This window comes from Chiloscyllium plagiosum, unplaced genomic scaffold, assembly GCF_037043375.1.
Source record: "Chiloscyllium plagiosum isolate Xiang-an unplaced genomic scaffold, Cpla_swu_hap1 HiC_scaffold_1, whole genome shotgun sequence".
Lineage (NCBI taxonomy): Eukaryota > Metazoa > Chordata > Chondrichthyes > Orectolobiformes > Hemiscylliidae > Chiloscyllium > Chiloscyllium plagiosum.
Window position 1 is genome coordinate 65,504,917 of NW_028270139.1, and position 26,574 is coordinate 65,531,490.

The following is a 26,574-nucleotide window of genomic DNA, read 5'->3' on the forward strand; positions in this document are numbered from 1 at the left end:
GGTTGGTACAATTACATGAGTTAAAAGGCATCTGGATGGGTATGTGAATAGGAAGGTTTTTAGAGGGATATGAACCAATCGCTGGCAAATGGGGCTAGATTAATTTAGGATATCTAGTTAGCATGGATGAGTTGGACCAAAGGGTCAGTTTCTGTGATGTACAGTTATATGACTCAAATAGAAAAGTCATTAGGCCGCATGATACATGTCCAAGGAGATTGAAAAGTGTTTGAGGATGAAGAGAGAAGCAATGGCGGAGATCATATATTTTCCAGAAACTTTTGAAAATCTGAATTGACGCAATGAACTAGAGAATGGCAAATATTACATCTGAGTAAACACGAGAAAAGGATAATCCTGCCATCCATCAGCCAAATTAGTCTAGTTTTCATTGTGGCTAAGTATCAATATTCTATAAGGAAATTAATAAGCATCACTTAAAAATAAAAGCTAATCAGATTTTTAAGAGTTGTTTTTGGTTCATATTTTTTCAGAAAATCTTGTATAAATGTTCACATTCCCCAAATCCTTGATTCATGGGAACAGCATATAATGAAGGCTGAAAAGTCCGTGTAATCCTGAAAGAGACAAGTGCTGTGCTGTCAGCAACACTGACTTTTTGGTGTGACTTCAAACTGAGGGACATTTAGTGAGTTTTGAGAAGATTTGTAGCTTAGCTCGCTGAGCTTGAAGGTTTGTTTTCAGACATTTCTTCACCACACTAGGTAACATCATCACTGAGAGGGACTGTATCTTGGTGTCAGTAGAAGACCATCTGGCATTATACAAAGGCAACCAAAGGAACTTTCAGTGTTCTGGCCAACAGTTGATTCTTGACAAGCATCATCAAAAATTAGATTGACTAGTCATTTATCTCATTAAGTCATTCTGTTCAGTCAGTTATGATGAATGATTGTAAGATCTTCAGGGCAAGTAATAGGGGAAGCTAGAGATACCCTAAAATAATTAGAACACGAAACAATCTTCAGCAGATAGCAGATAAGACTGAAATTCTTGCATCATTTACAAAGAGAACAAATATATGACAAAAGGCAAAGGAATTGGTTTGAGTAGATATTTCCACTTGAAGAGATGCTACAAACATGCTTGAATGGCTGTTCCTTGAACTGGAATTGTATGTTTGCACTTAACAGGTACCTTCTTTGTGGGTGTTGGGTGTTTGAATTTGTGTTTAGCTTTTCAGATTACATTCTAAGCTTCATCCTCATCCCCAGCCTAATTATGAGTGTGTACAATGAAAATTATGCATAATTACTTTTCAGACATCCAAATATTTAACACATACGGAAGGTTATATTCATTGGGTAAGAAACTAGGCAAAGCACTAAGCCCTGTAGTAAGGTTGATTTGAAAGGGACAAAAAAAAAGGAAAGACGTAGACTCCGATTTAATCTACAGTATGTTCTTAGTTTTATCTTCCTGGTGTGAAACTGACTACCAAACAACCTAAAGGGCCCACATTTCATCTGTGATCTAAGCTAAACTAGCAATCTCGTCATCTTGGTTCATTTTGCCTTACATGTAACAGTTTATCTCATGAGCCTGGCAAAAAAGCTTTCTCATCAACTTGTTCAGAGATAACATTACACACCTCTTGAACGCTGGCCTCCTGGCCCATAGCTTGAGATACTACCAGTGCATCATGAACTCTTTTTAGTTGAATATTGACCCACTAGAAGATGAAGAAAATCCCAAGCTGCTTCAGCTTTACTGAGTTAATTGATCTCACCAGGTGCAGTAATGTAGCTCAGATTTCATCACCTTGTATTGTTAACTGATCTTTACTAGTGTGGTACTTAACTCCACACACAATAAGGTGGTGCTGCAGTTCATCCTCTGTGTTAAATGAGGATTGTTTGGACACTGAGTCACGTGGATTGGACAGATTCTGTTCTCAGCCTTTGCAGAGTTATCTGACCTTGGATGCTATTTAAGAGAATGTACAGGAGGAGAAATATTTAGGTTCCAATCCTGATTGTTAATACACTGGTTTTGGAGCCCGTGGGCTTAGTGGCAAGATCAGTACAAAATTATTTTGGAGGAAGGGGAGAGTAGTCAAGATCTAATGGTTTTTGAGTGAAATATGTATTGACTTCCCTTGAAGTTGACATTGGGACCATTGTTTTTGATATAAATATAATCCCCTGGCCTCTCGGTATATGGACAAGAATTTCATTTGATACAAAATTTATAGTTGTAGTAAATAATGAAGTATTGACACATTTCAGTTGATAAAAGTAGAAAGAAAGATTGTTGGGACATGAGGAAAATTTTCTTTTCTGTTCTCGCAGAGTGGCTGCAGTTTGCAATTCACTGCCTGAAAGTAGCAGAAACTCATTTAGAAGGTGTCTGGATATGCGGCTGTAGTTCAGTAACCAGTAGGGGTACTGACCAAAAAAACCCAGAATGTGTGATTGGGCTGGCAGGCTCATTTTTCAACTGTGCAGATATGATGATCCAACTGGTCTTTAAGTTGTAAACTTTGATTATTTCTAAGTTTTAATTTGTATTAGTTGGTCTGACAGATGTGTTCTCTTTCTTGAAATTTGGTGGAACTTCACTGGATCTTTACTTTGTGTAGTTAATGCTCCTAAATGTGTTGAAATATATAAGGCTGAGCATATCTGCACGTAGTACCTTCTAGCCATGATAGTAGGCGGTGTGATTGATCTTTAGGATAATTTTTTTTCTTGCACACTCCAGTATAATACTGTTGTTCACTGCTTCCACTACTCTCGACATTTGCATTTATCTTTACATTGTCAGATGAGGAGAAATTACCTTAACTTAAGTAAATATTGGGAACACTGAAGCCACTGCTTTCAGTTCCAATCACAAGCTTTGCTCCCTAGCTGCTGATGCTACCCCTTAACCCGAGCTACTGTCTGAGCTGAACCATTTCATAAACACAGGGTGAACTCCAACCACATCTGTACAGTTACTAAGGTGGCCAATTTCTATTCCGCAACCCTGTTGCTCCACTTGTTCTGCCTCCACCTTCAGTTCATGCATTGAAGCCCACCTTTATGCTTTTGCTACTTCTGGCTTTGGTTATTCTGATGCTGTCCTGGCTAACCTCCCACATTCTATCCTCCTATAAATGGGAGGTCATCCAAAGCTCAGCAGCTATGTTCCTACTTGCACCAAATTCTGTTCACCCAGTCCTTGCTGACCTTTCCTTGGCTCCAAGTAAATCAATGTTTTGATTTCAAAATTACTATCAATGTTTTAAAATTACTACTGTACTAGTATCTCTAATCTCCTCCAGTCCTAAAACTTCCAAGATGTCTTCATGCTACAATGGGGTATTTGAGGAAAATGAATTGATTAGCATAATTTTCACAAGGACTAATTTTTAACAACTGTTTTGGGGAGTGGGCTTATTTTTTATTTTCTCTAACTATTATGTGATGCCATTTTGTGCACAACTCCTGAAAGTAGAAAATTTGATAATGCCCATTTATTCTGTTTTCAGATTGTGCCCTTAATTTGGATGGTGAAGGGGAATTAATTTGTTAAGGATTTGGTGATGCTACTGTTTTTTTCTCGTCATGGTCTATTTCCAACCTATGGCTTGTGGAAGAGGTGCTCGACCTTTCTCTTGGCTTGAATGGTACTCCACAGAACAATAGTTGAGTAGCCTTAAATCCAGTTTTCATTGTAATTAGGGTTTGATAGGCCTGCAAATACAAAACCAGATTGCCAATCTTAATCAGATGGGCCACTTGAATAGTAGGTGGGTAAAATGAAAACATCACATTATGCCAATACAGGTAGTTCTTCTATAATGTTCTTGTGCAACCCTGCATTATAGAAAAGTTATGCTTTAGAAACAGCGCTTAAAGTGTTGGTGTTGTAATTGCGTTACAGCCAACATATGTTTTAAACATTTGTGCTGTAGAAAGTGTCCCTAATTTGGCAATCGAGCTACAGCGAATTTGCAGAAATGAAATGCCCGTTATAGCAGAACGACCTTTAGTCATCCTTACTTGAAATAGTCAGGCTCCAACTCAACTTATGTAAAATTTGTTCACTGATGGATAGTTGCCTATATATGTGCTTTGATTAGATTTTCTTCGGGTTCATTCTGTGGGGTGAAGACAAGAGAATGGAGTTAAGAAACAATTATTATTGAATGGTGGAGCAGACTCAATGGGCGAAATGGCGTAATTCTGCTCCTGTATCTTACTCTTATGTTCTATGGTTGCAGAAAGTGTTAGGATTAAAATCAGCTTTTTCAGTGGCTGTTGAACCAAGCATTGGCAGAATACTCTGAATAAGACCTGGAGTATTTCATAAGCAACTGAAGCAACATTTTTGAGGGCTTGATCCAGCATTGTAGTATGCTAGATGACCTGCACCATGACCTGAGTGACAAGATGGTTAAGTGGGTAGCACTGCTGTCTCAGCACCAGAGATCCACGTGTGATTCCACCCTTGGGTGATTGTGTGGAGTTTGCACTTTCTCCATGTGTCTGCATGGGTTTTCTCAGGTGCTCTGGTTTCTTCCTACAGTCCAAAGATGTGCAAGTTAGGTGGATTGGCCATGCTAAATTGCCCATAGTCCAGGGATGTGCAGGCTAGGAGAATTAGTCATGGGAATTTCAGGGTTCCAGGGGTAGGGCAGGGGGGTGGTCTGAATGGGATGCTCCTCGAAGGGTCGATGTGGACTTGATTGGCTGAATGGCTTGCTTCCATACTGTGGGAATTCTGTGATTCTATTGCACAACACTCCAGAAGCCCACAATCTGCAATATGGACAATTGTCTCCTCCAAACAAGAAGAGAAATATTCAAGAGCAAAAGCTGTATTTGCATCCCGGCTGGTAATGGGGAGAAAACTTAACCTACATTATCTACAGTCAATCTGCTTTTGAATGAGATTTGAAGTGGGGCAGTTTAATTGAAGCAGCAAGCACTGAAAAGACAGTCTGTCTTTGGTGGAGTAACTTCCTCACTGACCTTTATCTCCTGTGCTTGTTACTCCATCCATCAAAAGACCACTAACTTTAGCCTCTTAAACATCCCTACTTTTAGTAGCTATATCATTGATGAAGGACCTTAAGCTGCCTGGGCCTTAAACTCTGGAAACTGCATTCCAAAACCTCTAATTGTTTGCCTGTACATTTTGATGCTCCTTAAACTTATATTATCGATCAAACCTTTGACTTCTTCCTGAGTATGACAGTAGAAGGGTTGATGTCTACTACAGCATGAAGAAACAAAATGAAACACCTTGGGGTGTTCTATTCCTTTTAAGGGCTACTATATAAATGTAGTTTGTTACCTCTATATTTGATTATTCCAGTGCACTCCTGCTCCACCACCTACTTTCCACACTATGTAAATATCTTGTCATCCAAAGCTCTCCTCTCTATGCTGTCATTTGGAGCAGATCTTTGATATCTGACAGTACTTTGGTTAAAACCTCATATGTTTACAGCGCAGGTGGAAGTCATTTGGCCCATGCCCATGTCAATCAACAAGGATTGGACCATACTAAGTCAATTCAATACACAGGCAATGAGTTCCAGACTCTCTCCATGCTAAGTGAAAGAAAAGTTCTCTTCATTCCTCATAGTCTTCTACCTACTTAAATGGATGCTCTCTGGTTATTGACCCCTCTATGAATGGAAAAAAAATGTCTTCCCGTTCACCTTATTTACACCCCTCATGCTCTTATAAATGGCTTTCAGGTCCTGTCTCAACTTGCTGTGCTCTGAGGAGAATCTAAACAAATATTTCCTCATAGCTAAGGCCCTCTAGCCAAGCAGCGTCCTTGTAAATATCCTTTGAACCTTTTTAACTGCCATCACACTCTCTTTACAGTATGACTGGACTGTGCGTACAACTCCAGTTGTGGCCTCACCAATGTTTTTTCCAGTTCTGGTATAACTACTCTGCTTTTGCATTTTATTTTTACTTCAGCTAATAAAGGAAAGTATCCCATGTGCCTTCTAAAACACCTTGTCAATCTGCCTTGCTGTGCTAACTTAAGGGATCTGTGGATGTGTTGGTTCCTGGTTCATCAATGCTTTGATTTTAAAATTCTAATTTTTCACAAATTCCTTCATAACATTTCCCCTGCATCCTTCTCTAACCTTTTCCATAGCCCTCTTGAGATATTTGTGATGGTGTGCTCCAGATTACTTGGAATCAGAGTTATGTGCCAGCATGCTGTCTTATGTACATCTTGTAGTCTGGAGGTATGGATAGAGGTGGTAGGGGCTAAGCTGATTCATTTGACTAACCAGGAATTTTTTCCACTCTTGGTGCCAGCTGTTGGTGTGTTTTCAAAGGATTTTCACATTTGTAATTGACCTGTTTGGACATCCAGTCCTGGGATGGGACTTGAGCCTGGAACTTCTGACCCAGGCAAGGATGCTACCCATTGACCCTTAAGATGCCCACTTGAGATATATGTGCTTTTAATCCTGGCTTCTTGTGCATCTGTATTTTAATCACTACGCAGTTGGTGACTGTGTCCTCAACTGTTTGACTCCCAAGTTCTGGAGTTTCCTTCCTAACTCTCTCTGTCTTAATGTCTTTCTAATATGCTTCTTCAAGCCCATCTCTTTCACTAAACTTTTGGTAATGTACCCTAGTATCTCTGTGTGGTTTGTTGTCAATATAATTGTACAGTATTCAATACAATAGAATGCAATTCAGCACAGGAACATGCCCTTTGGCCAGTTCCTAATCCTCATTTAGATCTACTATTTATTTACTATAAAAGCATGGCTTTTATCCCTCTGTTCATATGTCTATCAAGATATACCTTAAACGTTGCTAACATGCCTGCTTCCACCGCCTCCACTGATTGTGTGTTCCAGGCACCCACCGCCATGTGAAAAATTTTCCCTGCACTTCTCCCCTAAACCTTTCCCCTCATCTTGAACCTGTGCCCTCTTGTAGTTGATCTTCCCTTGCCTCCCGGGGGAAAAGCCTCTGACTATCCACCATATCTATGCATCTTAGAAGTTTGTAAATCTCTATCAGGTCTCTCTCTCCCCCCCCCCCCCCCCCCCCCCCCCTCGGTCTCCGTCTGGAGAACAATACAAATTTATCCAACCTCTCCTCATAACTAAAACTCTCCCAGGCAACAAACATCCTGGTAAACCTAGTCTGAACCCTCTTCAAAGCATCCAAGTCCTTCTGGTAGTGTGGCACCCAGAACTGCAGGCAGTATTCTGAATGTATTCCTAACTAAACTTTTGTGCAGCTGTAACATAATTTATATTCAGTGCCCTGGCCAATTGAAGGCGAATGTACTGTATGCTGCCTTGACCACCTTGTCCACCTGTATTGCCACTTTAGAGGTCTGGGGACCTGTACACTCAAATCTCTCTGTCAGTGCTTCTAAGGGTTCTGCCATTTATTGGCACCTGAATTTGATCTTCTAAAACGTATCATCTTGCATTTGTCCAAATTAAACTCCACCTGTCATTTCTGTGCCAAAAATCTGCAATCTATCTATATTCCACTGTATGCTTTGACAATCCTCCTCACTATCTGCAACTTTGCCAGTTTTGGTGTCATCTGCAAACTTGTTAATCTTACAACCTACATTTTCCTCTAGATAATTATATATATTGCAAACAACAAAGGCCATAGTACTGATGCCTGCGGAACACCATTAGCTACTGATTTCCATTATGAAAAGCACCCTTCCACTGCTACTCTGTCTTCTATGACCAAGATGTGGAGGTGCCGGTATTGGACAGGTGGACGTAATTAAAAATCACACAACACTAGATTGTAGTCCAACAAGTTTATTTGGAAGTACATACAACAATCTTGGTTTGTTCAATATATTGCTCCGGTTGCATGACACTGACCTTATGTGATAAATTCTGTCTTCTGATCCTGCTCCACAGCTACCTGATGAAGGAGCAGCACTTCGAAAGCACGTATTTCCAAATAAACTTGTTGGACTACAATCTGGTGTTGTGATTTTTAACTCCTATGACCAAGCCAGTTTTGTATCTATCGAGCCATCTCATCCCGGAACCCATGAGACTATACTTTTCGATACCAGTCTGCCATGAGGTACCTTATCAAAAGCCTTACTGAAATCCATATAGATAACATCCAGTGCCCTTCCCTCCTCACTCATTCTTGTCACTTCAAAAAACTGAATCAAATTGATGAGATAGGACCTTCCCTGCACAAACCCATGCTGTCTATCAGTAACAAGACCATTCGCTTCTGAATGTGAATAAATCCTATGTCCCATTATCTTCACCAACAGCTTCCCAACCACTGATGTCAGGCTCATTGGCCTGTAATTACATGGATTATCTAAAAGAAAAACAACATTGGCCATTCTGCAGTCCTCTCGAGCCTCGCGTGTTTTGCATTGCCCATGAAGTGCCTCAAGGCATTTTGTTATACTTAAGGTGCTGTATAAATAAATGTCTAGTTGGCTCCACCTCATCTCTGTTTTAAATGTGTGACCCCTTCTTGTGAGATAATGCCCTCTGGCCCTGGGCTCCCTCACAAGGGTAAACAGTCACTCAGCATCTACAAAAGTCCCCAAAAAGTCTTGTATGTTTCATTGACGTTGCCTCTCATTCTTCTATATTCCAATGAGTATAAGCCCAACCTACTCAACCTTTCCTCATTAACCATTCCCTCCATACCTGGGATCTGCTTAGTGTACCATCTCTGAACTTCCAGTGCCAGAATATCTTTCCTTCGATATATGGGCCGAAAACGGTTTACTATCTACCAGCTGTGATCTGACCAGTGCCTTCTATGGTTTTAGAAAAACCTCCTACTTTTATATGCTATTTCCTTTGAAATAAAGTCCAACATTTTATTTGCCTTCCCTATTACCTGCAGAACTTGAATGCAAGCTTCTTGTAATTCATGGGCAAGTAGTCCCAAATCCCTCTGTTCTCTGGCTTTCTGCAACCTTTCCTTATTTAAATAATATTCAGCTCCTCTGTACTTGCTGTCAAATTGCATGACCTCACATTTTCACACATTATGTTCCCATCTGCTAAGTTTTTCCTCATTCATTTAACCTATCTCTATCCCTCTGATTCTCTTTGTTGTCCTCACCACTTACCTTCCTATTTATTTTTGTGAAATCTGTCTTTATCCAACTTGGCCTATATGTTACATGAGGCCGACAACAATGTGATTTTTCTCTTAACAGGTCACTCAATTATAGCCAAGAAAGCCGACTTGCCACCACTTTCTCAAAGATGCCTCATGCTATAAACATTCAACAACATTCTAGAAAAAAAGGTTTATTTCATAAAAATAATTTGAACAGATTTTTAATCTTTATCTAGTTGGAATATCTCATACCAATGAAGTTAATTAGAGCATCTCTAAAGTATGGAAGACAATCTGTAATTCCACATTGCAAGTTCCTTAAGGAAGGTTTAGTATATAGTTATAACTAATAAAAACTGAAAGAACTGAGGAAGTTCTGAGGATGGGTACTGGACCCAAAATGTCAGTTTGGATTTCTTTCCATAGCTGCTGTTGGATTTGCTGTGCTTTTCCAGTAATTTCTGTTTTTGATAGTTATACCCCTTTCCTCACTTGACAGCTATAAATATTTTGACTAGTCATTCATAGCTGTGAGATTAGCTGTTTTCAAGGATGCTATATTAAAATGCTTTGCTCACTTTTGCTGTCCTCCAGCTCTCTTTATGTTTTGGGTCACTTCCTCTGTGCTGCAACTGCTGGTCCCCAAATGTTTTGCAGTGCCTTTAGACACAGTGCCATGAATGCACATTTTTTTATGTGTACCCCTCATATACTCTTTTCTACGTGCACAACCTTACAGGATGCATCAGCAACTTTTAAACCGTTCAGCTTCTGCTTTAGAGTTTTCATGCTTCATCTTTGGGTGGAGAAACATTTCAGATATTTTGAGGAAAAAAATCACTTGCTGTGTAAATTCATGTGAGAAAGTTCTAGCTTATTTTAAATTATCATGTTTTACAGTTGCTTTCCCAATTTTACCTCCTGTTCTGCAAATTGTGTAATAAAACATTTAAATGTAGAGTACTGGGGCTACTTTTTTGCTTGATGTTTTTTCTTAGACATGGGAATTGTGGCTTTGTGTTGCGGAGAGTAGAGAATAACACGAGTTGGAGGACAATGAAAACAGAGGCCTTTTTTGATCACACTGCTCTTCTTAAACCTTGCAGTATAAATACGATAAGTTTACATAATTTTGTTTGAAACCCTCTACTATGGATAGTCAGATATAGTGGAATGCTTATCAGAAAACTGGTGCTTTGCAGCTGTTGTTTTCATTAATGGTCATAAAAAGAAAACTGTGGCCAAAGCACCTGCATTTTCTGATTTCTCTGCTGTGTTTATGTTGTGACTGGAAAGTTCTATCTATGAAAAATGGAACAGTGATGTATTTGAACTGTTCATTGTTATAGTAGTCATGGCAAATAACTTGTGTTGATTGTAAAATACTCATATCTGACTAGATGAGCCAAACTTATTTGGGAAAGTAGTTATGTAACTGGCCAAGAAATAGTTGCATGTGTAGCTTGGCCATGGGTAGCATTTTTCAATGTCAGCATCATCAACTCCTATTAATTCAAAGCTACTTGAATTACTGAATACTGTGAACTTTCTAGTGCAAAGTATTACTTTGGATTACTATATTATGCTTTCAACTGTGTTATCACACTCAGTTTACCCCAGGTACTGCGCAGGTAAATAATCAAGTTGGTTAACTGTTTGGAAATAGTTGAAACTATTGTGCTTTAATGCGAACTGTTTAATTGGGTTGTTATCTTCCATAAAGTGCAAGTAAGAAAAGGTAAAGTTAATATAGTTTTTGCTCTGTGGAAGGCAACTATATTATTTTCCACAAATTGACTAATATACATTCCAGTCAGAAAATTGATTAAATTGACATGATGAATAAATGAAATGTCTCTTTTACTCAGTTATTGACTTAACTGCTGCGCTGTTCCAGCAACACATTCAGCTATTGACTTAACGGTCAATGGGCTACATATTTTTCCCATGTAAACTTCAGTTGTAGCTAGTTAGCATGAGCTAAAGTCTATGATATGTGATGACATCTTAATCTTCTGCACTTTCTTCATGCGTGTGATTGTCTTTTTATGTCATGCAAACAAAAGAAGCTATGTTCTAATTGTGGTCTAACCAATTATTTATGTATATATTTAATATTACTCTTTGTATTTTGCATTCCCATTTAAAAGTTGTGCAGTCTCAACTGGTTTTTATACTGATTTGTTTTCTCACTTATTGCCAATGTCATCCTCAGATTTTCTCTTTTAAAATGTTATCATTTAAAGTACTTCCTAGAGAATACTGAAGTTTGTCAGACAGCTTTATTAATTTTAAGTACTTGATGCCTTAATGGCTGAGTTTCTTATGAACACCACCTCTAGCTTGCACAGAGCAGAAAGGAAACTGATTTGTTGTGAGGCAGTGGAAGTGGCTGTCTGCCTAAAGATGGCGCTGCCAGATATAAAATAGTTTGCACGGCAGCATAAGATGAGTTTATCTTATCTCAGCAACGTTGCAAAAGTTGTTTCTGCTTTTGTATATTCCACTGCCTAGGTTGATGCCAGTGGTCCATCTGGTTTCATTTCTTTTTTTTTTTGTTGAGACTTTGTAGTGATTGATACAACTGAGTGGCTTGCTAGGCCATTTCAGAGAGCAATTGAGAGGCAACCACATTGCTGCATGTCTGGAATCGCATGTAGGCCAGAGCAGGTAAGTATGACTGATTTCTTTCCCTAAAGGATATTAGGTGCATTAGTCAGGGGTAAATTATTCGGGGATTGGGTGTGGGTGGGTTTCTTTTCAGAGGGTCAGTGTGGACTTGTTGGGCCGAAGGACCTGTTTCCACACTGTTGGGATTCTATGATTCTAGTGAGCCAGATGGGCTTTTCTGACAATCAACAATGATTTTATGGTCTTCAGTAGATTCTTAAAACCAGATTATTTTTTAAATTGATTTCAAATTCCACACCTACTGTCGTGCGATGATAAGTGGTCCCCAGAACATTAGCTGAGTTCCTGCATTGCCAGTTGAGTAATCATTCAAATAAGCCACTGCTTTCCTTTTAGTACTATGTCACACTGTATATACTTGGCATGTGTGAATTGTGATGTTTTCGTAATTTTCATTAAACCAATCCTAATGGCCCAAGGACAGTATTTTGTGACACAACCACCGTCTATGGATATTCTGGCATTGAGCTTTTGATTGTTCTGAAATTGATTTGATTTTTAAACCAAGTCATGTCTGTCAGTTTAGATGTATTGATAGGAGCTCTGATGATTTTTCTTTTGTGCTGAGTCAGAGCAATTTGGAAGTTGAATTGCTTTGTTTTAGTCTCTGATGGAGAGATTGTCTTTACACCATGGCGTTAAGCACTATTTCTCCTTCCTGTACTCCATCTCATTGATCTACAACAGTGCCGTCAGCAAGCTTGTAAATGGAGTTGGTGCAGAATGTAGCCACATAGTATATGTATGAGGGATATAGTTGGGGGCTGAGTACATAGTCTTGCGGGTTACCAGTGTTGAGGATTATTGTGGAGGAGGTGTTGTCACCTGTTCTTATACACTGTGGACTATTGGTCGGGAAGTCAAGAATCCATTTACAGTTGGGGAAGCAAACATAGGTCCTGGAGTTTGGAGATGATTTTATTTGGAACTATGATGTTGAAGGCAGAGCTGTAGTCAATATTTAGGAGCCTGAAGTAGATATTCTTGTCCAGATATTTCAGGAATGCGTAGGGTGATGGAGATCGTCACTGCTGTGGACCTTTTGTGCTGGTGGGTGAATTGTAAGGAGTCAAGGCACTCTGGGAGGCTGCATTTGATGTGAGCCATGACCAACCTCTGAAAGCACTTCATGGTTATGGATGTCAGAGACACCAGGTGGTACTCGTTAAGGCATGTTGCATGATTTCTTTTTGGCACTGGGATGATGTGGTCTTATTGAAGGAGATGGGGACTTCAGATCATGGTAAGGAGAGGTTGAAGATGTCTGCGAATACTCCTGTCAGCTGATCCACACAGGATGAGAGTTTATGGCTGAGGTCTCTATCTGGGCCGGTTTCTTTCCATGGGATCACACTTGAGAAACCTGATCCAGCATGTGCAATGGTGATAAAAGGTACAGGTGCATCCGAGGTTGATGGGACAGGTGATATTGTTCCATTGACCTTCTGTTCATTGCGAGAATGCACCGGGTAGAGATGTACTGTTGCCCGCAATTCTGTTCGACTTTGCTTGGTAGCCCGTAGTTTGTGGCAAGGCTTGCACAACATTATGGGTGGCCATGTGGTTAGTCTGAGTCTCAAGTTTAGTTTGATGTTGCCTTTCGCCATCCCTGATATGACCTTGCAAAGGTCATATCTGGACTTCCTGTAAAGGTCAAAGTTGCCTGACTTCAATGCCTCAGACTTGGACTTCAGTAGGGAGTAGATTTCCCTGTTCATCCACAGTTTCCCGGTAGGGGAATTAGCTTCTTCGAGACACCGCTGTCGACACGCTTAATAAAGAAATCTGTAATGGGAGTGGCATACTTGTTCAGGTTAGCTGCTGAGTTCTTGAATTGAACTATTTCACTGACTCTAAACAGTTCTGTAGAAGCTCTTCAGTTTCCTTAGATCAACACTGCATTACTTTCTGTACTGGGCCCTCCCATTTCTATTTCTGATTGTAAGCTGGGAGGAGGAGCACAACATTGTGGTCTGATTTTCCAGAATACGATTGGATGGTGGAATGGTTTTATGGTTGTGTAGCAATGGTCAAGGATGTTTGGACTTCTGGTGGGATAGATGATGTGTTGGTGAAATTTTGGTAGCACAATGTTGAGGTTGTTGTTGAAACTTTATTGCTGGAACAGCACAGCAGGTCAGGCAGCATCCAGGGAACAGGAGATTCGACGTTTCGGGCACAGGCCCTTCTTCAGGAATGGCCTGCATTCCTGAAGAAGGGCCTGTGCCCGAAACGTCGAATCTCCTGTTCCCTGGATGCTGCCTGACCTGCTGTGCTGTTCCAGCAATAAAGTTTCAACTTTGATCTCCAGCATCTGCAGACCTCACTTTCTCCTCAATGTTGAGGTTGGCCTGGTTGAAGTCATCAACAATGAGCATGGCTTCAGACTCTTCATACTGTATATTTCAGCAAGTGTACTCTTCACTTCCACATGGGTGGATGTAGATCGCTGTCAGGACAGTGGATGTGAACTTGCATGGCAGGTAGAATGGATGGCATTTCACTGTTAAATATTCTAAGTGTGGGGAGCAGTGACTTGCCAGGGTCAGTGCCTGAGCACCAAGCGGCGTTGATTAGAAGGCAAACTCCACTGCCCCTGGTCATGCCTGAGGATGCTGAGCGGTGCATTTTGGTGAATTGAGAAACTCTCCAGTTGCAAGGCAAAGTCAAATTTAGCAGAAGTGAGCCATGGCTCTCTGAAACAGAGCACATAGCTGTCCCTCAATTCTCTCGGGAAGGTAAGTCTAGTTTTAAGTCCACCCGCTTTATTCTCAATGGCTTGGAAGTTTTCCAGGAGTATGTTGGAGTAGGGGGTCTAAAACCTTTGGCGTTTCAGTCTCACCTGAAGTCTATTTCATCTCCCATGTTTCCTGGGTTGGTAACTGCTCCTAATCAATCCTGGATCCTAGTAATTTTGATGCAGAGAATCCGCCCACGTGGAAGTGAAGAGTACACTTGCTTAAATATACAGTATGAGGAGTCTTGAGACAGAACACTAAAAAGGATTCTGGGTAATCCAAGGTGGAGAACGGGAAAAACTTCTGGCTGTAACAGTTCTTTTTTGTTTGAGGTATTTTAGGTGCTGGAAGTGATTTCCTCGAATTGCAGGAGCAGCGATTACTGTTTTATATGCTGTTGCATTGTTTTGGAACTTGGGGAAAAAAAGTTAAAACAACAGCAGTTTTAAAAGGGAGAAGAACAGACAAAGGAAGCACATGGTGAGGTCATTGCAGGCGAGACAGAGAGAGCTAAGGCTATTGGGGTGGGTTTAAACTAATCCAGCAGGGGGATGGGAACCAAAATTGCAGTTCGAGTATAGAAAAGGTTGAGAGGGAGATCTGAAGTCAAGTTTCAGGGATGCAAGATGGCATCGGCAAGCAAGAAGTTAGTTTGAAGTGTGTCTACTTCAATGGCAGGAGCATCCGGAATAAGGTGGGTGAACTTGCAGCATGGGTTGGTACCTGGGACTTCGAAGTTGTGAGCAGGGACAGGAATGGTTGTTGCAGGTTCCAGGATTTAGATGTTTTAGTAAGAACAGAGAAGATGGTAAAAGAGGGGGAGGTGTGGCATTGTTGATCAATGACAGTATTACATTTGCAGAAAGGATGTTTGGGGACTCGTCAACTGAGGTAGTATGGGCTGAGGTTAGAAACAGGAAAGGAGAGCTCACCCTGTTGGGAGTCTTCTATAGGCCTCTGAGTAGTTCCAGAGATGTAGAGGAAAGGATAGCAAAGACGATTCTTGATAGGAGTGAGAGAGACAGGGTAGTTGTCATGGGGGACTACAACTTTCCAAATATTGACTGGGAACACTATAGTACGAGTACTATAGATGGGTCAGTTTTTGTCCAGTGTGTGCAGGAGGGCTTTCTGACACAGTATGTAGACAGGTACTGGGTAATGAGCCCAGCCAGGTGTTGGACTTGGGGGTAGGTGAGCACTTTGGTGATAGCGATCACAATTCTGTTATGTTTACTTTAGTGATAGAAAGGGTTGGGTGTATACCATTGGGCAAGAGTTACATCTGGGGGAAAGGCAAGTACGATGTGATTAGGCAAGATTTAGGAAGCATAGGATAGGAGAGGAAACTGCAGGGAATGGGCGCATTAGAAATGTGGAGATTATTCAAGGAAAAACTCCTGAGTGTCCGAGATAAGTATGTACCTATCAGGCAGGGAGGAAGCTGTAGAGCGCGGGAGCCGTGGTTTACGAAGGAAGTGGAATTTCTGGTCAAGAGGAAGAAGAAGGCTTATGTTAGGATGAGATGTGAAGGCTCAGTTCGGGTGCTTGAGGGTTACAAGGTAGCCAGGAAAGACCTAAAGAGAGAGCTCAGAGCCAGGAGGAGACATGAGAAGTTGTTGGTGGATAGGATCAGGGTAAACCCTAAGGCTTTCTATAGGTATTTAAGGAATAAAAGAATGACAAGAGTAAGATTAGGGCTAATCAAGAATAGTAGTGGGAAGTTGTGTGTGGAGTCAGAGGAGATAGTGGAAGCACTAAATGAATATTTTTCGACAATATTCACTCTAGAAAACAACAATGTTGTCGAGGAGAATACTGAGATATAGGCTACTAGACTAGGTGGGATTGAGGTTCACAAGGAAGAGGTATTAGAAATCCTGCAGAGTGTGAAAATAGATAAGTTCTCTGTGCTGGATGAGATTTATCCTAGGATCCTCTGGGAAGCCAGGGAAGAGATTGCCGAGCCTTTGGCATTGATCTTTAAATCATCATTGTCTACAGGAATAGTGCCAGAAGACTGGAGGATAGCAAATGTGGTTCCCCTGTTCACGAAGGGGAGTAGAGACAACCCTGGTAATTATAGACCAGTGAGCCTTACTTCAGTTGTTGGTAAAGTGTTGGAAAAGGTTATAAGAGATAGGATTTATAATCATCTAGAAAATAATAATTTGGTTAGGAATAGTCAGCACAGTTTTGTGAAGGGTAGGTCGTGCCTCACAAACCTTATTGAGTTCTTTTGAGAAGGTGACCAACAGGTAGATGAGAGTAAACCGGTTGATGTGGTGTATCTGGATTTCAGCAAGGTGTTTGATGAGGTTCCCCACAGAGGGATGGGATTGTGGGAGGCATAGCAGTTTGGATCAGTAATTGGCTTGCAGAAAGAAGACCAAGGGTGGTGGTTGATGGGAAATGTTCATCCTCTAGTCCAGTTACTAGTGGTGTGCTGCAAGGGTTGGTGTTGGGTCCACTGCTGTTCTTTATTTTAATAAACGACCTGAATGAGGGTGCAGAAGGGTGGGTTAGTAAATTTGCAGACGACACTAAGGTTGGTGGAGTTGTGGATAGTGACGAAGGATGTTGTAGGCTACAGAGAGACATAGATAAGCTGCAGAGCTGGGCTGAGAGGTGGCAAATGGAGTTTAATGCGGACAAGTGTGAGGTGATTCACTTTGGACGGAGTAACTGGAATGCAAAGTACTGGGGCTAATGGTAAGATTCTTGGTAGTGTCGATGAGCAGAGAGATCCGTGTCCAGGTACACAGATCCTTGAAAGTTGCCACCCAGGTTGACAGGGTTGTTAAGAAGGCATAACTTTTATTAATAGAGGGATCGAGATCCGGAACCATGAGGTTATGCTACAGCTGTACAAAACTCTGGTGCGGCCGCACTTGGAGTATTGTGTACAGTTCTGGTCACTGCATTATAAGAAGGATGTGGAAGCTTTGGGAAGGGTGCAGAGGAGACTTACTAGGATGTTGCCTGGTGGAAGGCCTTATGAGGAAAGGCTGAGGGACTTGAAGCTGTTTTTGTTGGAGAGAAGAAGGTTAAGAGGTGACTTAATAGAGACATATAAGATAATCAGAAGGTTAGATAGGGTGGACAGGGAGAGCCTTTCTCCAAGTATGGTGACAGCGAGCACGAGGGGGCATAGCTTTAAGTTGAGGGGTGATAGATATAGGACAGATGTCAGAGGTAGTTTCTTTACTTGGAGTCTGCAACGGTAGTAGATTTGCCAACATTCAAATCGTCATTGGGCAAGCATACAGGGCCCTGGTGAGACCGCACCTGGAATATTGTGCGCAGTTTTGGTCTCCAAATTTGAGGAAAGACATTCTGGCTATTGAGGGAGTGCAGCGTAGGTTCATGAGGTCAATTCCCAGAATGGCGGGACTATCTTATGCTGAATGATTGGAGTGACTGGGCTTGTATATGCTTGAGTTTAGAACGCTGAGAGGGGATCTGATTGAGACGTATAAGATTATTAAAGGATTGGACACTTTGGAGGCAGGAAACATGTTTCCGCTGATGGGCGAGTTCGGAACCAGAGGACACAGTTTTAAAAAATAACGGGTAGGCCACTTAGAACAGAGTTGAGGAGAAACTTTTTCACCCAGTGAGTGATGGGTGTATGGAATGCTCTGACCCAGAAGGCTGTGGAGGCCAAGTCTCTGGATACTTTCAAGAAAGAGTTGGATAGAGCTCTTAAGGATAGTGGAATCAAGGGTTGTGGGGATAAGGCAGGAACAGGATACTGATTGAGGATGATCAGCCATGATCATAATGAGTGGTGGTGCTGGCTCGAAGGGCAGAATCGCCTACTCCTGCACCTATTGTCTATTGTCATATGGACGTACATGGAATAGTGTAGGTTAGATGGGCTTCAGATTGGTATGACAGGTCGGTGCAACATAGGGCTGAAGGGCCTGTACTGCACTGTTATGTTCTATGTAAAGTTAATCGTTTTTAAGTGTGGCCTACAGAGAATCTGCAGTAGAGGGTAGAGTAGGTTCTTTCTTGATTATGTTTTTGGAGATATGTCTCTTGATTAAACTTAATGTAAGCCATAACTATTCATTTAACGTGGGGCAATGTTTGTAGAGGAATAAGACGGTGTTATTTTCTGGGTCTGTAGATCGTGAAGAAGCAAAAATGGCCTTTAATAGAGTGATATGTACTTAGAGTCATAGAGATGTAATAGCATGGAAACAGACCCTTCGGTCCAATCCGTCCATGCCGACCAGATATCCCAACCCAATCTAGTCCCACCTGCCAGCACCCGGCCCATATCCCTCCAAACCCTTCCTATTCATATACCCATCCAAATACCTCTTAAATGTTGCAATTGTACCAGCCTCCACCACTTCCTCTGGCAGCTCATTCCATATACGTACCACCCTCTGCGTGAAAAAGTTGCCCCTTAGGTCTCTTTTATATCTTTCACCTCTCACCCTGAACCTATGCCCTCTAGTTCTGGACTCCCTGACCCCAGGGAAAAGACTTTGTCTATATATCCTATCCATGCCCCTCATAATTTTGTAAACCTCTATAAGGTCACACCTCAGCCTCCGATGCTCCAGGGAAAACCGCCCCAGCCTGTTCAGCCTCTCCCTGTAGCTCAGATCCTCCAACCCTGGCAACATCCTTGTAAATCTTTTCTGAACCCTTTCAAGTTTCACAACATCTTTCCGATAGGAAGGAGACCAGAATTGCACGCAATATTCCAACAGCGGCCTAACCAATGTCCTGTACAGCCACAACATGACCTCCCAACTTCTGTACTCAATACTCTGACCGATAAAGAAAAGCATACCAAACGCCGCCTTCACTATCTTATCTACCTGTGAGAGGAGAAAGATATAAAAGAGACTTACAAGGTAACGTTTTCACAGAGGGTGGTTCGTGTATGGAATGAGCTGCCAGAGGAAGTGGTGGAGGCTGGTACAATTGCAACATTTAAGAGGTATTTGGATGGGTATATGAATAGGAAGGGTTTGGAGGGATATGGGCCAGGTGGTGGCAGTGGGTCTAGATTGGGTTGGGATATCTGGATGGTATGGACGGGCTGGACCGAAGGATCTGTTTCCATGCTGTACATCTCTATGACACTGTGACTCTAACACCCTGAAGCCATGCTCGTTGTTAATACCTCAACAATGTGCTACCAAAATTTCACCAACACGTCATCTATCCCACCAGATGTCCAAACATACTTGACCATTGCTACACAACCATGAAACCATTTCACCATCCAGCCGTATTCTGCAAAATCAGATCATAATGTTGTGCTGCTTCTCCCAGCAATCCTGGATCCTAGTAATTTTGACACACCGAGAATTGAGTTTTAAAAGAGCAGAATGATTAGAAGACTGAAGAGCATCTGCTGTAGACAGCTCACAAGATGTCCTCACACTTATCATGCAACATCATGCTCCGACTAGGAGGATCGAAATAAAGTTCATTTTTCACCTAACCTGATATTTTCTCCTCTCATCTTCTGTTTTTACTCTCAATTTCACCTTCAGTTGCTACAAGAACGGTAAAGCGTGCCAAGCAGAAAAAGCTATTTAAAAGAAATGAAAAACTGGCAAGGGGCATCAAAATAATTGCAATTTTTACAATTATTTTAGGTAAAACAGTGATTGATAATGGATATACTCAATGAAAATAAAGAATTTGAATACACTTTATTTTCTTTCATACAGCATCACTGGCTATGGGTTAGCGTTTATGGCCCTTTCTTGGCTGGAGGTGGTATGGTAGGTTTCCACCTTCAACCACTGGAGTTCATAGGGGATAGGTATACCCACCCTGCCCTCTCCTGCCCCATGCTGATGGAATGAGAATTCCATCATTTTGACCCAGCAAGTGAACAAATGATATATTTCCAACTCCGTATGGCAAGGAGCTTGCAGGTTGTGGTGCACATATGCAACTGCTGCCCTTCACTTTTGAAGTGAGTGGTTGTGGGTTTGCAAGGTGCTGTCGGAGTGTGCCAGTGATGAAGACTACAAATTTTAAAGTACACTGCTCGTATTCAGACTCAATGCAATAGATGACAAACAGCTATTCATTGATTCATTGCTCAGGGCATTTCCCTGAAAAATCAGCACAGAGCAGTTAGTTTGACAGTTAATTGTCAAAAGGCATTCATGCATGCATTCTCTGTGGCAACACCTGTACCAATCAGGGTCCTCTTGCCATCTCATCACTGTCGTCGTCTTGTGCTGCATAAATGTTGGTTTTTCTAATTGAATTGTTTCTTATGAGTTATGCTGAGGAGAAGAAATGTTTTGTTAAACGTTGCCGGGGTTGGAGGATTTGATCTGTGGGACTGGATTTTATTTTTTTTTGTTGGGAGGGGATGTGCAGAACTGGAGGGTATAGGTTTAAGATGAGAGGGGAAAGATTTTAAAAGGGTGCTGCATGTAGGAATAAGCTGCCAGAGGAAGTGTTGGAGGCTGATACGATTGTAGCATATAAAAGGCATCTGGATGGGTATATGAATAAGAAGTGTTGAAAGGGATATGGGGCTAGATTAATTTAGATACCTCGTCAGCATGAATGACTTAGATTGAAGGGTCTCTTTCCATGCTGTACATCTCTGTGACTCTATCTCAGGCTGATTAGAATACAGAAGTGATGATTCAGTTATACAATGACCTGTTCAGATTTTATCAGGTGTACTGATGAATTTTTGCCTTGGACTTCAAGAAAGTTGTCTTGGCCTTGGAGAGCTGGGAATGGGTTGGACAAACTTCTTTTGTAATCCCTTGAATTTATACTATTGAGTGACCAAATTGGAAGTTTACAATGTAGATTTAACACAATAGATAAACAAAGTCTTTCCTTTGGGGGAAACCCAGAACAAGGAAGTATGACTTTAAAATTAGAGCTGAGCCAATGATTAGTGAAAACATAGTCATTTTCATTTAAAAAAGGGAAATGCATTTATTTTGTTGAAAGATTGTGTGGATGCTGATGTGATTACACTTTTCAAAACTGGTTTTATAGATTTTTGCTAGGATGTTCATAGATATGGAACAAGTGAATTGCGGATGCTGCTAGTTATGCTTTAACAAAATAATTTGTTCTTGTACTATAGAACATAATCCACTGACTCTGCATTAAAACTGCATAGTGTAATAAAATATTGAGAGCATGAATGTAGATTAGGTACTTGTGAATGCCCAAAACACAGTCTTGTTTCTTTTTCTTATAATCTTCATGAGAAATAAAGGTGGGAGAATAGTTTTCATCTTTCTTCCTTGCAACTATTTATCTAGTCACATATTTCTGCAAGTGGATTGGAAAGGCTTTCTGAGATTTGTCTTTTGCTTGTGCTGATTTGTTGATTTACATATCAATGTTTCGAGAAAGGACAGAGTAGGATTAAGGATTTGGCCATCTTGGGGAATCGGTCGATAGAAATCTCTGTCTTGATGTGCTGCTGTTGCTATGGTGTTTAATGTATGGCAGTTGTGAAATAAATTCATAAGCATTCTCACTGTGCCAGGTATTGAATTTGAGCACACATTTCTTATTCAACATGATTAGTGTCATACTCCAACTTGTGTATCAAAGTTGTTTAAAAGAAGAAAGTTTATACAGAGGGGGAAAAAAAAACTGAAAGTACCTTTGTTGACAGAATTCAGCAATTCTAAATTCGAGTTTTTAAAAAAAAAGTGAAAGAAAGCCCAGAATTCTGAATGCGACATGAACATTCAAACTTTAAGCCTGACTAATGGGCACTTGGAAGCACTTTAGGCTTTGTAATCTCAAGTTATGCAGCTTTTCAACAACAAGATGTCACTGATGATCTATTCATTTCTGAAATGCCATGTCCTCTGATTTGGCATCTGCATCACATTTTAAGCATATGCTAGTGTTCATTTTGTATGTGTTTCACCTTTTTGTTATGCCTTTTTTGGCTCATTAATAATATAATTTTGAGTACTTGATTAAAAAAAACCTTGCTTCACTGTCCCTGGGTAAAAGGCTCAGCACATATGTTTGACAAATTTTGCAAAACCAAGTAAGCTTTGTGTAAATATTATTACTGAGTGGTTTGACAGCAGCTGTTCTAATTGAGCCAGTTGAGGACATTCCTCATAGGTCTGCAGCAGGTGGGAGGGAGCCAACAAGAGGAAAATGTACTCTTTTCCCCCCCGCCTGCCCCCCTCCAATCTGCCAATAGCAGTATTAGTAAGAGTTACCACAGCACAGTTATCATGAACACAAATTCCTGTTGTCACCACTGATAAAACCTCAATTTGTGCTGTGTGACCAATTTAAATGGGCAGACTTCGAGCAGATCTAGCAACTCAAGATTGACATATGTTAGCTGCTGTGGTCCATCAGCATAATCATAGTTTAACACAATCTTTAACCTTTTGGCTTGGCATATCCTCTACTCTGCCTTTACCATTAGGCCAGGAGTTTGATCCTTCATCAATGGAAGTGCAGGAAAGCATGCCAAGTGTTGCACCAGGCAGACTTGAAAATGAGGTGCCAAACCTGATGAAACTACAAAACAGGACTACTTGCATGCCAGACAGCAGAACTGGCAAGTGATGGACACAACAAAGCAGTCCCACAATCAGTGGATCAGATCTAAGCTCTGCAGTCCTGCCACATCCAGTTGTAAATGGTAGGGACAATTGAACAACTCATTGGAGGAGATGGCACCACAAATATTCCCATTCTCTGATCGAAGAGTTTAGCATTTCAGTGCAAAACATAAGGATGAAGCATTTGTGGTGATTTTCAGACAGAAGTGTTAAGTGGATGATTCATCTTGTCCTTCTCCAGAGGTCACCAGCATCACAGATGCCTGCCTTCAGCCAATTAATTCAGTCCATGTGATATCAAGAAACCATTGGAGCTGCAAAGGCTTTGGGCCCTGACAATGTTCAAAACTCCAGAACTTGCTACACCAAGCTGTTCCTGTACAGCTGCTGGTATCTACTTGATAATGTGGAAAATTATCCAGGTATGTTCTGGACGCAAAAAGCAAGACAAATCCAGCCAATTAGTGTCCCATAAGACGACTCTTGATCATCAGTAAAGTGATGGGAATGTGTTATCAACAGTGCTATCAAGCAGCACCTGCTCACTGATGCTCAGTTTGGGTTTTGTCAGAGCAACTCAAAATGTTGAATTCCAGAGGTGAGGTGAAAGTATCAGTCTTTGATTTCAGGATTATGTTTGAAAGAGTGTGGAATCAAAGAACCCCAGCAAACTGGAGTCAGTTGGAATCGTGGAAAACACACTGCTGGTTGGAGTCAGTCTTGGCACTTGGGTGGATGGTTGTGTTTGGTCAGTCATCTCACTTCCAGGATATCTAAAGAGTTCCTCAGGGTAGTGTCATAACCCAACCATCTTCAGCTTCATCAATGACCTTCCCTCCACCATAAGGTCATAAATGGGGATGTTTGCTGCTGATTGCACAATTTTCAACATCATTTGTGACTCCTCAGAAATTGAAACTTTTCATGTCCAAATGCAGCAAGATCTGGGCAATTTCCAAGCTTGAGCTGGAAAATGGGCAAATAACATTTGTGCTCCTCATACTGTGTAATGACTACAAATAAGAGTCAATCTAACCACCATATCCCTTGATATTCTTTGGCATTATCATCACTGAATTTCCATTATCATTATCCTAAGGGCTACAATTGACCAGAAATTGAATGGGCTAGCCATAAAAATACCATGTTACAAGATCAGGTTAGAGGCCTGGAATGCTGTGGCGAGTAGCACTCCTCCTGACTCTCCAAAACCTATCCAAGATGCAAGTCAGGAGTGTGATGGAATACTTCCCACTAGCCGAGATGAGTGCAGCTCCAATAATACTCAGGAGGCTTGACTCCATCCAAGACTAGACAGTCTCTTGGCAAGTCACTTGCAAACATAGTCACTCCTCCTCTACTGATGTTCAGTAGTAGTAGTGTGTACTAATCTACAAGATGCACTGCAGAAATTCATCAAAGAGCCTTAGTATATTCCAAACCCATGACCGCTCCATCTAGAAGGACAAGAGGAGCAGATACATGGGAAGACCGCCACTTGCAAGGCGATTTACTATCCTGATATGGAAACATATCACTGTTCCTTTGTCACTGGGCCAAAATCCTGGAATTCCCTCCTCAATGGTTTTTGTGGGTATATCTACACTACATGGACCACAGTGTTTTAAGATGGCACCAATTTTAAGGCAACAATGGGCAATAAATGCTGGATCAGCTAGCAATGTTCATGTCAAGTGAACTTTTAAAAAAATTAATCAGAGAATGCAACTGATAGCTGGTCTAAAATGTTTCTAACGACGAGTTAAACTGCCTTCTAAAAAATCTTGTTCTGCTTGAATTCAGTATCAGGTTAGTCTCTTTCACTGGCTTCACTTGCATTAAAAATTGCATTAACGCAATGAAAAATAGCTTCTCCATGATGCAGTAGGTATTATGTAAAATGCACCATAAAGCACTACTATTCATATTCATTCGCCAGAGTGATGCTGTCTCTGCTTTAAAATGCTCTCCAGAAAGTAGCATTGAAGAGTTAACTTGTGCATATTGAGGAACATATGGGCATGAAAATGTCTGTATCTGATATTTTATGCACAATAACTTATTTATTGATGTAATCATCTGTTTTACCTATGATTATCTATCAAAATGTCTAATTGCAGCAATAAATCAAAAAAATTAGTTCATTGCCTGTGAAGTGATTTCTTCAAGACTTTTTTGCAAATTATTCCACTCTATACTGCCAGAGCTTACGATCCCCACTGCAGTCCAACTAGGTTTATCCTGCCCACTAATTTGCTGTTTATCCTTTGCTTTAACAAAGCCTAAGAGACACAAAACTAAATACACTGGAAAAAGAATATTTTGATTCATAGCTGTATGACAAATATTGAAATAATTATCAAATTAGTGAATTGATTTTTTAAAAATTCCAGAATGCTACTATGGTGGTCAATGTTAAAAATCTCAGCACCAAGTTATAGTCCAACAGGTTCATTTTGAAACACTAACTTTCGAAGTGCTGCTTTTTCCCAGGTGGTTGTGGATAATAAGACACAGAATTTATAGGCAAATGAGTACAGTGTCATGGAGATGTGATGATACATTAAACAATTTTAAATCAAGTCTTTCATCTTTTAGAATGGTTAGTATTAGGTTCTGTTCTTTGATATGTAAATCCCAGAACCTCTTTCAAATTACATTCTCAAATAAGGTCCCACCACCAAAATGGATCCCATGGGTCTAGCAGCAGACACTGAGGAATTCATCAAACAGATGAGACTCTGGGAACACTTTCAAGATGTAAGCAGTGATCCCAATGAGTCCACCGATGAACCGGAACAGTTATCACAGGGATCCGTAGAGGAGTGACCAAAGAAGGGGACCACCTGGACCCCACCAGAAGGCTGCTGCCCTGGGCTTAATGTGTGTGCAAACCATCTGGAAATATGTTAGTGCCAGATTCATCAACTGCACTCATTAGGTAGAGCAAAACATCCTCTGATCACTACACAGTGCTATCCATGCTCTCAAAACCGATTGCAACATTGTCATCAAGCCAGCAGATAAAGGAGAAGCCATCGTCATTTAGAATTGAACAGATTACTACAAGGAAGCGTACCGACAAATGAACAGCCAGGATCACTACAGGCAATTACTGGCCAATCTGATCAAAACAACACACCGTGAACTAGAAATATTGATCAGCACTTTTGATCCAGTCCTTCAGAGTTCCTTACGTGCTCTCAAACCACGTACTTCTCACGTAGGTGACTCCTGCCTTCTGAAGATGCAAAGTCCACACACCAGGATGTCCCATCGTGTCAGGCAATGGGACCCTCTCTAGCTATGTTGAAGGCATCTTTAAACCCATTGTACAGGGGACTGCCAGCTTCTGCCACGACACGTACAGATCTCTTACAGGAAATCAGCACCCACAGACCAGTCGAAGCGGAAACATTTCTTGTCACATGGACGTTTCAGCACTACACGAGCATCCTCCACAATGACGGCATCGCGGCAACAGCCTCC

At 41.1% G+C, this 26,574-nt stretch overlaps 1 protein-coding gene across 3 annotated transcripts in view; it reads left to right on the forward strand.

Moving 5' to 3' along the window:
- Positions 1–26,574, forward strand: part of ube2kb (ubiquitin-conjugating enzyme E2Kb (UBC1 homolog, yeast)) — a 93,822-nt gene that overhangs the window by 32,142 nt on the left and 35,106 nt on the right. The window lies entirely within an intron of this gene.